A 13,118-nucleotide genomic window follows, 5' to 3' on the forward strand; every position below is an offset into this window, starting at 1 on the left:
TTCCTCCACCTGCCATGCGCAAAATGGCCACGCGATGGCGGGCTATTATTATTGAGTTCTTTCCTCCACCTGCCATGCGCAAAATGGCCACGCGATGGCGGGCTATTATTATTAAGTTCTTTCCTCCACCTGCCATGCGCAAGATGGCCACGCGATGGCGGGCTATTAAGTTCTTTCCTCCACTTGCCATGCGCAAAATGGCCACGAGATGGCGGGCTATTATTGTTAATGCAATTTCCCATAGACTTTGAAAACCGCGGTTTTCACGTAATTTGAGGCCTTTTTCACCCCGTTTTCCCCTCTAGACTGATGGGGGACTCAGAGTAAGATTTTCCCCGAGTCCCTTCGACAAAAGCTCCGTCTGTCCCTTTAAAAGGCGGGTTACAATCAAGGCGCGACGTCTCCCCGCTTTAGGCCCCCTTGCAATCGCCCTATCTTTTCCAATAGAACCGAATTGAGGCGGCCTGCTGACTGCCTGATAGGGACAATTGGTTGGGACAGGAAAAATATCCAATTGCCGGGCCCGGGGAGGAGGGGAAGGGAAATCATCATCCACGAGAGAGAGAAATATCAGGTTTGAAACCGGTCCAGCTAAAAATATTTTCGAGCGGGGCAGGCAATCGGATAGACACCTCCTTGCAAGGGGCCTTTCTCTCCAGCAGCCTCGAGCGTCGAAAAAAGTCCTATTAGGGGGAAAGGCTGCAGCTGGGAGGTTGCCTGGCTTCGTTAATAATCCATTTTTAAGGCCAAAAAAGGGGAAAAAAAGCATTTTTAGAGGCGAGGCTCCCCATTTGCAAAGCGATACTTCTTTTGCTTGAGCCAGAGCCGCTTCTGCCGCCCCTGGGCATGAGTTTTGTTTTATTTTTTCTTTTGCAGGTGCGACTATCCAGTCGAAATTGCCATTTTATTTTTTTGGGCGGGGTGCAAAGCTGCAATGAACTCGGCCAGAACCCGCTATTGAATTAATCTTCTTCCAGGGCTTCGGGGCCAAATAGAGGTAAGTGAACAGCTTGCATGCACAGGGCAGCCTTTAAAAAAAAAGGGGTGGTGGTGGAGGGAAATAAAAAAACTTCAGAGAAACGGGGGAAACCATGATTGACGACCTTGGGTCATCGAAGAAAGATTAGAGCCAGAAGGATGGAGGCAAGAAATGGAAGTTTTTCATGGCAAGTGCATTAAGTGCCCTTATTCCATCCTATCCTTTATTCTATTCTTCTTGGTATTGTGTGTTGTGTGTTCTACTCTATTCCTACTCTACTCTAATTCTAATTTACTCTACTACTCTAGTCTATACTCTATATTCCTACTCTATTCCTACCCCTCACCCCATTTCTATTCTATTCTATTCTATTCTATTCTATTCTATTCTATTCTATTCTATTCTATTCTATTCTATTCTATATTCTATTCTATCCTATTCCATTAAAATTGCCTCCACTGTGGCCTTAGCAGGCTGGCTAGTTCATGGTTTCAGCTCATCCTGGCTTTGTGGAATGCATGGGATCCAATCTGGGTTTGCTGCCCAGGTGATAAACCATTTGGCTTTAAGCCTTGGAAGGGCCTCCTTTTGTGTCTTAAGACTGAATTTCTGAGGTTGCCACCCCCCAAATCTTCAAAGCCCAGCACCCCACAATCCCAATTTCTCCTGATGTGCTGCTAAAACCCACCTGTGCAGGTGCCTTGAGCCAATCTCTGCATGCCAAAAAAAGGCTTCCTGGTTGTTTTTGACCTCTTTTTTTCTCTTTTTAGACGCTCTGGCTTCCAAATTTCTTCCCGCTTTCCCACTCACTCCGTCCCTTTGCGTGTCCCTCTCCACCCCTCAACAAAACCAGACAGAGATTCCCTTCTCGGCCTGTTTTAGGTCCTGTAGACCTCTCACAGGATTGCACTGGTTCTCCCTCCTTTCTCTGAATCGGGGTTATTTCCAGCACAAATCGTTCCGCAGGGAACCATGGCCCAAAGAACCTTTTTATGAGATCCCTCGTAAAGAGCCCAGGCTTGGGGGGAAAGTAATAATGCTGCCCTTATTGTGTTAACACAATAAAACAAATGTGTATGATGGGGAGGGGATTGGGTGGGCCAGAGAGCAAGGTTGTTGTTGTTTTGTATTGGTAAATAATGTTTATTGCTCTATGCGTGGTTTGCAACCATTTAGAGAAGGCCAGAAAAATGAACTGTTTGAGGTACAAGTAGTATAACATCACCTGGAAGGCCCCCCTCACCTACAAGTGTTGAAGGGTGGCAGTTCCCATGGCCCCTTCACCTGTTCAGGTATAAGATCCAAGAAGGCACAGCAGGACTTGGGTGGGAACACAAAACGATTGTTCGGGAGTTTTGGGTGAAGAGCGATGGCTGTGACCATGTGATCCTTCTGAGTCCCAAATTTCTGGAGATTCTCCTTTTGGCCCAAGAGGTATGCCTGGCTCTACAGCCCAGACTTTGGGCCCCTTTTCAAAGAGCCCCCTCCCCCACCTACACACACAAAAACACACATTGAATTTCCACATTGCAACCTTCAGTTTGGTTACTTAGACACACCACTGTGCAAAATTTGATTTATGAGCCTGGTGGTTTTCTTGCAGACGTTTCGTAACCCAAGTAGGTAACATCATCAGTGCACTGATGATGTTTCCTAGTTGGGTCATGAAAGGTCTGCAAGAAAACCATCAAGCTCAGAGAACACCAAGGACTCCACAGTTTGTCCTCCTCCTCCTCCTCCTCCTCCTCCTCTCCACAAACCCCATTTTCTTCCAACACTGATGATGTTACTTAGTTTGGTTTTGAAAAGTCTACAAGGAAACCACCCAGCTTGGAGAGCCCCAAGCCCAGAGCTACAAATATTCTTATTGATATCCCAAAGTTGCTTTTCCAAGGGAGAACTGGACTTTCCTGGGCTTTCTTTGAAGACGTTTCACTTCCCATCCAAGAAGCTTCTTCAGCTCTATCAACGTCTTATCGATACCTTCTCTCATTCTCCACTTGGAGGTTGAGTCCCTCTTCTTCCCATCAAGCTTCCCGTCCTGCAGGGGCCACGCGTAAAGCTTGAAAGCCCGTGGCACGTACCATGCAGGCTCCTCCAGGGCTGTTAACTCCTCTGTGCTCTGGAAGAAAGGTTGCATGTCAGGTTTTCTTTTTGAAATGGTTTGCACCCTCCGCTTGGTTCGGCTCTCGGTTTCCCAAATCTCTTGGCCCTGTGCCCGAATCCTCCCAGGTGCTTCATTTGCTTTCCTTGCTGTTTTTTCCTCCAGGTAGCCAAGAGGTGGGCCAGGTGTTGTGTATGCCCAGTTTCCCGGCGGCTTCCCCAGTGCAACGTTCCTCCCGTGGAGCTCCACCCAACCCTCCACTGCAAGCGTGGCTCATCCCCCTATGGAGGGAAGCTTCTCCCCAGCCGGGTCTCCCCCAAGCAGGAAAATGGGACCTCTCTCTCTTGGCAATGCCCCCAAGCCCCCTTTGTAACGCCTGGATTCTCCGCCATTGGACATCTCCCTGAAGAAGGAAGTTTCCCCCCACCAAGAGGCCTGAGGAAATCTGCTAAAATATTCGTATTGGGGGGAGGAAATAAAGACTCGGCGGGATGGGGTTTTAAAAGTTATTTATTAGGAAGACACACTTGGAGAAGGAGAAACAGCTCTGCAAACCAGCTATGAAGGGGCAAGGAAACCCCACCTTCCTTTTTTGCAGGGGGGGGGCACCTCCCTGGCTGGAACTGATACAGTGTTCTTTTCTTGTGGGGGGAGGTCTATGCATTGCTAGCAGCTTTTGAGACCGACAAAGTGGTCCAGTGTCCAAACTCCATGTCCTTTTAAAAATTTTATTTTTATTTGGATGGTAGAGCACAGCCTGTCCTGTGTGGGGCTGTCTTCTTCCCTTTTTTTCCCCTCCTTTGACTTCCTGTGTGTCTCTCTTTGATGGGCGTCGGTTGGTTGGTTTGCTCGCTCGCTCATTTGTTTGTTTCCATCCTGGCTTTCTGGGCATTTGGTTGACTCGGGACTCCCGTCCTTCCGAGGTCGGTAAAACGAGGACCCGGATTGTTTGGGGGGTGCAATGCATTGCTGACTCTAAATCGCTTAGAGACGGCCGTAAAAGCCCTGTGAAGTGGCATAGAAGTCTTAAAGTGCTTTTGCAGCTTAGAGGCTGCAGGGAGGCCCATCAGCCGCGGGTTTGGCTGCCTGGGAATTGTTGGGAAGGAGGCAGGAAGGAAGCAGGAAGGCTTGGGGGAATGGGGGTAACCCATTGCTTCCCTTCTGGAAGTCTCCCTGTGTGTGGGGGGGGGGGGTCGGTCTCCTTGGTGCTCTCTGAGCTTGGTTTTCTTGCAGACATCTCATGACCCAATTAGGTAACATCATCAGTGCAGTGAGGATGGGATGATCAGGGCACTGATGACATTACCAAGCTGGGTGATGAAACGCCTGCCAGAAAACCCAAGTTTGGAGAGCACCAAAGACCCCACAGTTCAACCCTGAGCTATATTCTCCTCTCTGTGTGTATGCATGTGTGTGTGTATATAAGTATGCTCTGTTTTAATTGGCTTTTGTGCCCAAAGGATGCAGTGTTTTCTTTTAAGGCAGGGCAGCCTGGGTGAGGATACGGAATTGCACATTTCCACACCCAGGCAACCAACATGGAGCCCTTGCCAGTTTTCAAGCAATGTGTGTGTGTGTTTGCCCAGTTTGGGGTGGGGGAAAGAATGCAGGGGCCAAATTTTGAAGACACTCCTGCGGTGTCTGTGTTTGTTCCCTCCCCTGGTGCATTTTCACTGAACCCAAGATAGCTCAGTTGGTATCTTAGCTTCTTGTTAAAAGCTTCCCAAGGCTTTCCAGCAACGCAGTTGAAATTACAATAAAAAACAAGAGAGAATTCACTCCGTTTGTAAAACAGGTTGGGTGTCAGAACTTAGAATTCCTTTTTTGGGTGGGTGGGGAGACTAATATTAAAGTATTGGTGGGTAAACATAGTCCAGTTTATTAGATGAAATCCTGGCCTCATCAGCCAGCAAAGGGGTAAGTATGAAATAAAAGTGCGACCAGTTGTGGGAACCACCAGATGGCAAGGAGGACAACGAGGACAGGTGAGAACAGGTAAGTAGAGGTAAGTAGAGGGGCACAGGTGCTGGGAAGATGGGGGAGGCAGGCAGGCCTTAGCCAGAGTGGGTTGGCAAGAGCCCCCCAAGAGCCGGCCTGCCTGCAGCCCCCATCTTCCCAGCACCTGCATTTCCCTCCCTCCTCTTGCCCCCCCCCATCTTTGGCCTCAAGGGGGGGACCGAGGTAGGGAGGGGCAGGCCCTGGGCGCCCCCCTTCCAGGTCTGCAGGGTTGGGGTGGCCCCCGCCATCTTCCCAGGGCCATCATCCCCTTCCTCCTCCCCCCTCTTCCCCAGGAGGGCTGCTGGGGGCTAAGTGGAGGTGGGGAGAGGAAGGCTCTTGGGAGGATGTTGGAGGCTGGCTGGGGAGGGGCTCCTTGCCAAGCCCCCCCCTCTTCCCTTCCCAGCTCCCCTGGTGCCAGGCAATGGGGGGAATGGGAGGTCCTGGGCTGGAGGGTGGGGAGATTGGCAGGCCAGGGGCAAAGGCCTCCCCTGAAAAGCCGGGGAGAGCCTGCCCCCCCCCGGCCTCCCTTTCCCTGCTGAGTCTCTGCCAACAAGGGGCTGGGAAGAGGAGAGGAGGGGGCAAGGAGCCCCTCCCCAGCCTGCCTCTGACCTCCTTCCAGGGCCTGCCTTGCCCACCTCCTCCAGCAGCCCTTCTGGGGGAGGAGAGAAGAGGAAAGCCCTGGGAAGATGGGGAGGGGCCTCTCAGCCCAGTAGACCTGGGGGGCACCCAGGGTCTGCCCCTCCCTGGTCCTTCCCCTTGGGGCCATAGATGGGAGGGGCCAGAGGAGGGAGGGAAATGGAGGGGGGAGGGGTGTAGGTGGGGGGAATGAAACACCCAGGATGGCAGAAGAGACAAACTTTATTAAAATTCAAAAAAACAAGCAATACACCCCCTCTGATTCCCAGCCCACCCACCCCTTCCCCCTGACCCCCCACCCACAACCCACCCCAGCCCCATCCCACCCTCCCTGCCCCTCCCATTGCCCCCCTTTGGCTTCAGTCCTGGCTTAAAGGGGCCCAGGGGAGGGAGGTCCTGGGAAGGGGGCTATGTGCTCCCCCTCCTCCCAGAACCCCCTTACCCCCCAGGCCCCTTTTAGGCCAGGATTGAAGCCAAAGGCATTGATGGGGGCTGAGGGAGGCCCATGGGACACGGGGTGGGTGGGATGGGCCAGAGAACGGTCACCCAGTGTCCCTCGGCTTGGAGTGGCCAAACTGCCACCCTGAGAGCCCAGGACATTGGGCAGCCGCTCTCTGCCCAGCCCCCCTGCATCCCAGCCCCCTCTCTCGGCCTCCCCCAGCCCCCACCAACCCTTCACTTCAACCGTGGCACAAGAGAAGCTGGCAAGAGGGGCTCTGGGGGTGCCCAGGGCTGCCCCGGGGGGGGGGGCTTGGATGCCCCAGGCCTTCCTAGGGCCTCCCTGCCAGCCCCCCTGATGCCATGGCTGCTCCCGGCCTTTCTCCCCCACCCTCCTGAGGGTGACCCACCATGCACAGATATATTCTCTGTGCACCCATTGCTCTAAGTAGGCATGCACAAATGTGTATTATTGGAAATTAACTCCAAGATTTGGAATAAATTGTGCACACCTGCTTAGAACAAGGGGAGGAACTGCAGACTTGACTCAAGACACACCTGGATTTTCTGACTCACCTGCCTAGGTGCTGGGAAGATTGGGGGAGGGAACATGCATGACACCCAATGAAGACCTTACACATAAGTTTTCAACTTTGACAAGTTTAAGTTGTGCAGACTTCTAACTAGAGCTGAAGTCTGCCCACCTAAGTTTGCCAAGGCCAAGAACCCCTGGAGACCCTAAAATGGGGGTTTTCAAGCTTGACAGCTTGTGGACTTCAACTCCCAGAATTCCTCCAGTTGTGTTAGCTCATGAATTCTGGGGGGTTGAAGTCCACAAGTCTTAAACTTGCCAAGATTGAAGACCCTTGATCTATCTCTATCACCTATCAATCACCTATCTCTATATCATCCCTCCATCCTCTATATTGGGGCTCTTCAAACTTGACAGCTTTAAGACTTGTGGACTTCAACTCCCAGAATTCATGTTAGCTCAAGAATTCTGAGCCAAGCTTTGCTGGCTGAGGAATTCTGGGAGTTGAAGTCCACAAGTCTTAAAGCGGCCAAGGTTGGAGACCTCTGCTCTAGGGCATCCTGTGGAGATAGGATGAAGAACTCAACACAGAATCCAGAAGAACTGGAGACCCAACACCTGCAGGGCCTCACACTTGTCCCAGGTTTCTGAACACAGAACTGAGAAGAATTGGGAGGCACCACCAAGTGAAGGCATGTCTGGTTTCCAAAGAATGGTGAACTTGTTTCCAGAATTCTCCAATCCACGGGATGGAGAACGCTGGGAACTGAATTGCGGCCATCTGGTGTCTTGGGGAGAAAGGGGACATCTTAAGCTTCTCTAGCCACCATTGCTAAGGATTCTGGGAGCTAAAATCCCTCCCTCTGAAAGTTGTATCTTTCAATGGATGGACTACAGCTCCCAAAACTCTTAACCCTTCCTGCAGAATTCTGGGAGTTGAGTGGGAGACATTTAGTGCCTTCCACTCTGGAGGACTCCAATTCCAATAATTCTGAGTTGAAGTCCACACCCCTCTAAAGGCCAATTGGCTTTCTGAAAGCAAGAGTTGGGGGGGGGGATACATGACCCTCTTAGATCAGGGTTTCCCACCCGTAGCAAGATGTGTGGATTTCAACACCCAGGATTCCCCAAACCAATTGGCTGGGGAATTCTGGGATTTGCAGTCCGCACACCTTCAAGTTTGAAAAATGCTGATCTAAGTTCCTCTGACTCCTCAACTCTGCCCTACCATCTGAACTTGCTCTGCACGATCCTACTAGATAAACCCTCGTGGTCCTAAAGGCTGACAACAGCCATGATTCCTTGACCCTACCAGCCACAGCTTAAAACTTACCACTTAAATTTACTACTTCAATTTACCATTTACTGCCTCAAGCCTATCTCCACAAACCACCAAACATGGTTCTTTAGCCAAGCTGAAGACTTAAGACTCCCTTCACCTAACTTGCAAATTACAGAGATCCTGGCTGCCTTGGGGATCCACTCACAACCAACAATAAGACTTGCTAACTCCTTATCCACTCATGACCAACAATAAGACTTGCTAACTCCTTATCCACTCATGACCAACAATAAGACTTGCTAACTCCTTATCCACTCATGACCAACAATAAGACTTGCAAACTCCTTATCCACTCATGACCAACAATAAGACTTGCTAACTCCTTATCCACTCATGACCAACAATAAGACTTGCTAACTTCTTATTCTAGACCTGATCTGTCCAGTGACCTCAAGCAACAAGTGTGTGTGTGTTGAGGGGTCTCAGTTCCTGGTGGGCACCACACAGGCGGCGAAGAAAGGCGTGCGTGGGTCACAATGCAGTAAAAGCCGCAGGGAAGAACGTTTCTCCATCGGGATCTGGCCGTTTCGCCCGCTGCGGTTTCGGTGCAGAGCGATCCAGGCCTCCGAAAGAAATGCACAAGAGGCTGTTTTTACAAGCCGAGAACCGACACACACGATCCCTTCCCGTACAGAAATCAAAATAGGGGAATTGGGGGGAGTGGGGGATTCAAAGCATGCATTGTGCTGCCAGTCCAACTCTTCCTGCTGTTGTGTGGTCCCAAGAGTTGATTCCCAAGAATCACTTGGCAGGACAAGAGCCAAGCCACAAAATGTGGTGGCACGTTGGTCTTCCATCTCTGCGTCTCCAGCGCTGGGTGGGTGGGATTGGCCTCCAGAAGAGGAAGGGGCAGCATTGAAGGCTGGCATGTTTTTTTTTTAATTTTTTTTTAAGTAGGTTTAATTTTGAGATGGTTTTAAGAACCCACATTATTATTATTCTAAAGAGGCAGGGTTTTTTTTTGCAGCCATCATCTTTTTCGGCTCCCCTGCTGGATGACAAAATTTTCTAGCATTTCCGTCCAGTGCATCAACTGGGCTTCAGGGCCAGCTGGAACAATGCAGCCCCTTCCTCGGCCCTCCACAAGTGGCAACAGCTGTCCAAAAAATCTGTCCATCCATCAGTCTCCATCGGAAAAATCCAAGTCTTCCACCAGGTCCTCTTCTCCTCTTGCCAGCCGTTGCAACTCTGCCCGAGGCAGCGGTTTCCGATGGCGGTGACTCCGTTGGGGCACGGCCCTCTCGCCTCCTGGAGAAGGAAGAAAAACAGGGGTGTCAATCCAACCTCAACGGGGAGAGGAGGGGGCACAAAAAGGGTGCTAATTAATCATCAGTGCTAATTAAAGGATCATCTGCAGGGCGCAGGAGGGGGCGAGATGGAAATGGGGAGATGGGCAGGATACAAGTTTAATACTAAGTAAAGCGATAAATAAACCAAAGCACCTGGGTGTTTAGAATGGGGATGGAGGATCAAGGAGAAGAAAATTTTTATTTCCCCTTTCCCCCCATTTTGTTGGGGGGGGGGGCAACAACTCTATAAAGGCTTCCAAAACTCACATCCTAGAAATAAGGGGGGAATTGGGCTCCTCTCCAAATGTTTCTGGATGAACAATCTATGGAGGTGAATTTAGAAGCATGCTCTTCCCTCTTAAAATGGGTCAGGGGGTGTTACTTCTTGAGCACATGGAAAGGGGGGTCCTTTGGGGGTTGGGACCCTCCCCCCAAACCCTCTGGTCTGCCTCTGCATTCTTCTGTGGGAGACCCCCTCTGCCAAACCAAGTTTTTCACCTTCCCATCTGCCCCAAAGAGCTGCACCTGCAGATCTTCTCATGATGGTCTGGAAATCTAAGTGGGGTGACCTAGAACTATGGGGGGTTTATCAACCTGCCCACCCCAGAGAGGGGGAAAGAGGGAGAGAAGGAGCAGGGGAGAAGCCAAAGGGCCTTGGGAATGGCTGAGGAGTACCAGAATGAAGGAGAAACATACATGTGCACCCATCCTATGCAGACCTCGACTATGTCAGAATGGGCAAACAAGTGGCAACTTCAAATCTCAGCAAACAAATGCTCTGTCTTACATATTGGCGAAAAACAAACAGAAAATAAAATGCAAGCTGAATGGTCAAGACCTTGTTGATGACAAGGACCTTGGAGTACTCATCTGTGGGGGGGGGGGCATGCATAAGTGCACCAACGTGCCTACCGTCCCTGTCCCCAATTATTTGTACCCATTTCATGTATTCTTACTCATGTTTATATTTATACCTATTATCTTGTAAGCGACTGACAAATAAAATAAAATAAAATAAAAAATAAAAGGAGGAAGGGAAGAGGGAAGGAAGGAGAGAAAGAAAGGAAATGGAGATAAGGAAGGTCATGGAAGAGGAAGGAAGGATGGATTAAAATATCTGCTGTCTGTTGCGCGTGCAACCCGCAGCCCCTCCCCTCCCAAAATAAACTTCGTGACTTTCTAGACCACAATGGGCGAGCGCGCTGCGGGTGCGCGCGCGCGTGTTGCGTGCTTGGACGGGGGGGGTTGGACTAGATGACCTCCAAGGTCCCTTCCAACAAATTAGCTGTCGCGCATGCAACCGGCCGCCCTTCCCACCCTCCATCTCTCTCTCTCTCTCTCCCCTCAGGAACCTTTCCAACGTCCCTCCCGCCCCCCCCAAAAAACCCGCCAGCCTCAAACGGGGCGACGGAGGCGAGCGAAACGCCTCGCTCTCCCCGGGCGCCACTCCGGTTTGCCAACGGACGGGGCGAAGGACGCCTCCCCTTACCGGAATGGGGCCCCAGTCCTCCAGGCGACTCCCCGAATCCCGCCGTCCTCTGGGAAGGGCCCGAGAGAGCCGCTCGCAAGCCGGGGAGGCGCCTCTCCGACCGGCCGCAGCCAGGAATGGCGGCCAACACCCCGCGCCAGGCGCACGCGGTTCGGGGGGCGTGGCTTGGCGGCCATGTGATCGGGTGGGCGTGGCCAGCTGAACGCCACGCGCCTCCCGGGGGGTGGGTGTGCCTCGCCTGGCCCCGCCCCTCCCCGCCGTTCCGTCTCACGCCCGGCCTCCGCCTCACTCGAGTTCTGGGGAAATGGGGTTCACCCTTTTTGGGGGGGGGGCTTTAGGATCGACATCGGGGGTCCCCAAGTGGAGTTCCCCCATTACTCCAGAGGTGAAAACGGGGTGAAAGAGACCTCAAATTAAATGAAAATAGCGGTTTTCAAAGTCTATGGGAAATTGCATTGACAATAATAGCCCGCCATCCCGTGGCCATTTTGCGCATGGCAGGTGGAAGAAAGAACTCAATAATAATAGCCCGCCATCCCGTGGCCATTTTGCGCATGGCAGGTGGAGGAAAAAACTCAATAGCCCGCCATCCCGTGGCCATTTTGCGCATGGCAGGTGGAGGAAAGAACTCAATAATAATAGCCCGCCATCCCGTGGCCATTTTGCGCATGGTAGGTGGAGGAAAGAACTCAATAATAATAGCCCGCCATCCGTGGCCATTTTGCGCATGGCAGGTGGAGGAAAGAACTCAATAATAATAGCCGCCATCCCGTGGCCATTTTGCGCATGGCACGTGGAGGAAAGAACTCAATAATAATAGCTCGCCATCGCGTGGCCATTTTGCGTCATGGCAGGTGGAGGAAAGAACTTAATCATAATAGCCCGCCGTCTCGTGGCCATTTTGCGTTATGGCAAGTGAAGGACAGAAATTGCACAGCAAAAACAGCCTGGCACCTGGTGGAGGTTTTTCATTATGGCAGGTGCAAGGAAGGAATCGCGAAAGTTAATATAAATAAAAAATAATCAGGTTACAGATCTGGCGAAATCCGACGTGGGATCTTACTCTGAGTTCGCTCATTACTCTAGAGGTGAAAACGGGGTGGATGAAACCTCAAATTAAATGAAAATTGCGGTTTTCCAAGTCTGTGGGATTAAGGCATTAAGAATAGCAGCCTGCACCCCAGCCCCATCTCTTGGCCTCCCCCAGTCCCCATCAACCCTCAAAAGAAGCTGGCAAAAGAGGCTCTGGGGATGCCCAGGGATGCCCCGGGGGGGGGGGCTTGGATGCCCCAGGCCTTGCTAGGGCCTCCCTGCCAGCCTCCCGATACCATGGCTGGCTCCCGGTCTTTCCCCCACCTCCTGAGGGTGACCCACCACACAGAGATTTTCTCTGTGCAGCCCTCGCTTCTAAGCGGGCATGTACAAACATCTATTTGAAATTAACTTCCAAGATTAGGAATTTGGGATAATTTGGAATTTGGAATAATAAACATCAATTATGTATATAATAAACATTGATAATGTATATAATAAACATCGATTATGTATATAATAAACATCAATTATGTATATAATAAACATCAATTATGTATATAATAAACATTATGTATATAATAAACATCGATTCCTTCAGGATCTTTCATTTGCAATCACACCATTATTTGTAAAAGGACTAATATTTATCTGGTCACGAAAGGGGATTCAGAATAATTCAATCATTAAAACAGAACTATTATAAAGGGAAAGGGATTCTTTTAACGTGAGAAAAATTTACCAATTCTTTTTTAAAAAAAACCTCACTTGTTTCTATAAAGATCTGGAATTCTGTATCCATGAGGGGTTATAAAAATATGGAACTGGGCTGGTCAAGGGCCACGACAACCGTTTTAATTCAATCGCTTGATAAAATAAATAAATAAATATTTTAAACAAAAGTTAGCATTCAAGCGATGGACTCGAGCTTGGATGGAGAGAGGGAAATAGCTTCCCCTTCAGCCTCTCCGCCACCTGAGTCTGAAGGCAATATTGACCTTAACTAAGGGTTAGTTTTACAAATATGGAGATCGGCTGTGAAGCGGCAACTACAATTGTTTCAATCCTTACTTAAACCAAGTTCGGGATTCAAGGGATGAACTCGGGATTGAACTGGGAGAGGAAAAACATCTGGACTTCGATTAGGTTTTTCTCAGCCCCATCTTTGGATTTGAGTCCCTTCTACAAAATCAGACACAAATGAAGGAAGCCATGGACATCAAAACCATTCGTGAAATTAGACAGGTCCTGCGATACAGAAGCAAGTCAAACAAGAGAA

General features: G+C 50.4%; 2 long non-coding RNA genes across 2 annotated transcripts; one reads left to right on the plus strand and one right to left on the minus strand.

Moving 5' to 3' along the window:
- Positions 1-205: 205 nt before the first annotated feature.
- On the plus strand, positions 206-4,412 carry LOC148124480 (uncharacterized). Its single transcript, XR_015739885.1, has 2 exons — positions 206-997; positions 3,249-4,412. It is a non-coding gene; the product is annotated as an uncharacterized LOC148124480 (long non-coding RNA).
- Positions 4,413-6,156: 1,744 nt separating this feature from the next.
- Positions 6,157-10,939, minus strand: LOC148124481 (uncharacterized). The gene is made up of 3 exons (XR_015739802.1): positions 10,808-10,939; positions 8,330-9,277; positions 6,157-8,169 (listed from the first exon to the last, which is right to left on the minus strand). It is a non-coding gene; the product is annotated as an uncharacterized LOC148124481 (long non-coding RNA).
- Between the last annotated feature and the right edge of the window lie 2,179 nt (positions 10,940-13,118).

Source organism: Pseudonaja textilis, chromosome 18 (assembly GCF_049901715.1).
Source record: "Pseudonaja textilis isolate UNSWEBS1 chromosome 18, rPseTex1.2, whole genome shotgun sequence".
In the NCBI taxonomy this organism is placed as follows: domain Eukaryota; kingdom Metazoa; phylum Chordata; class Lepidosauria; order Squamata; family Elapidae; genus Pseudonaja; species Pseudonaja textilis.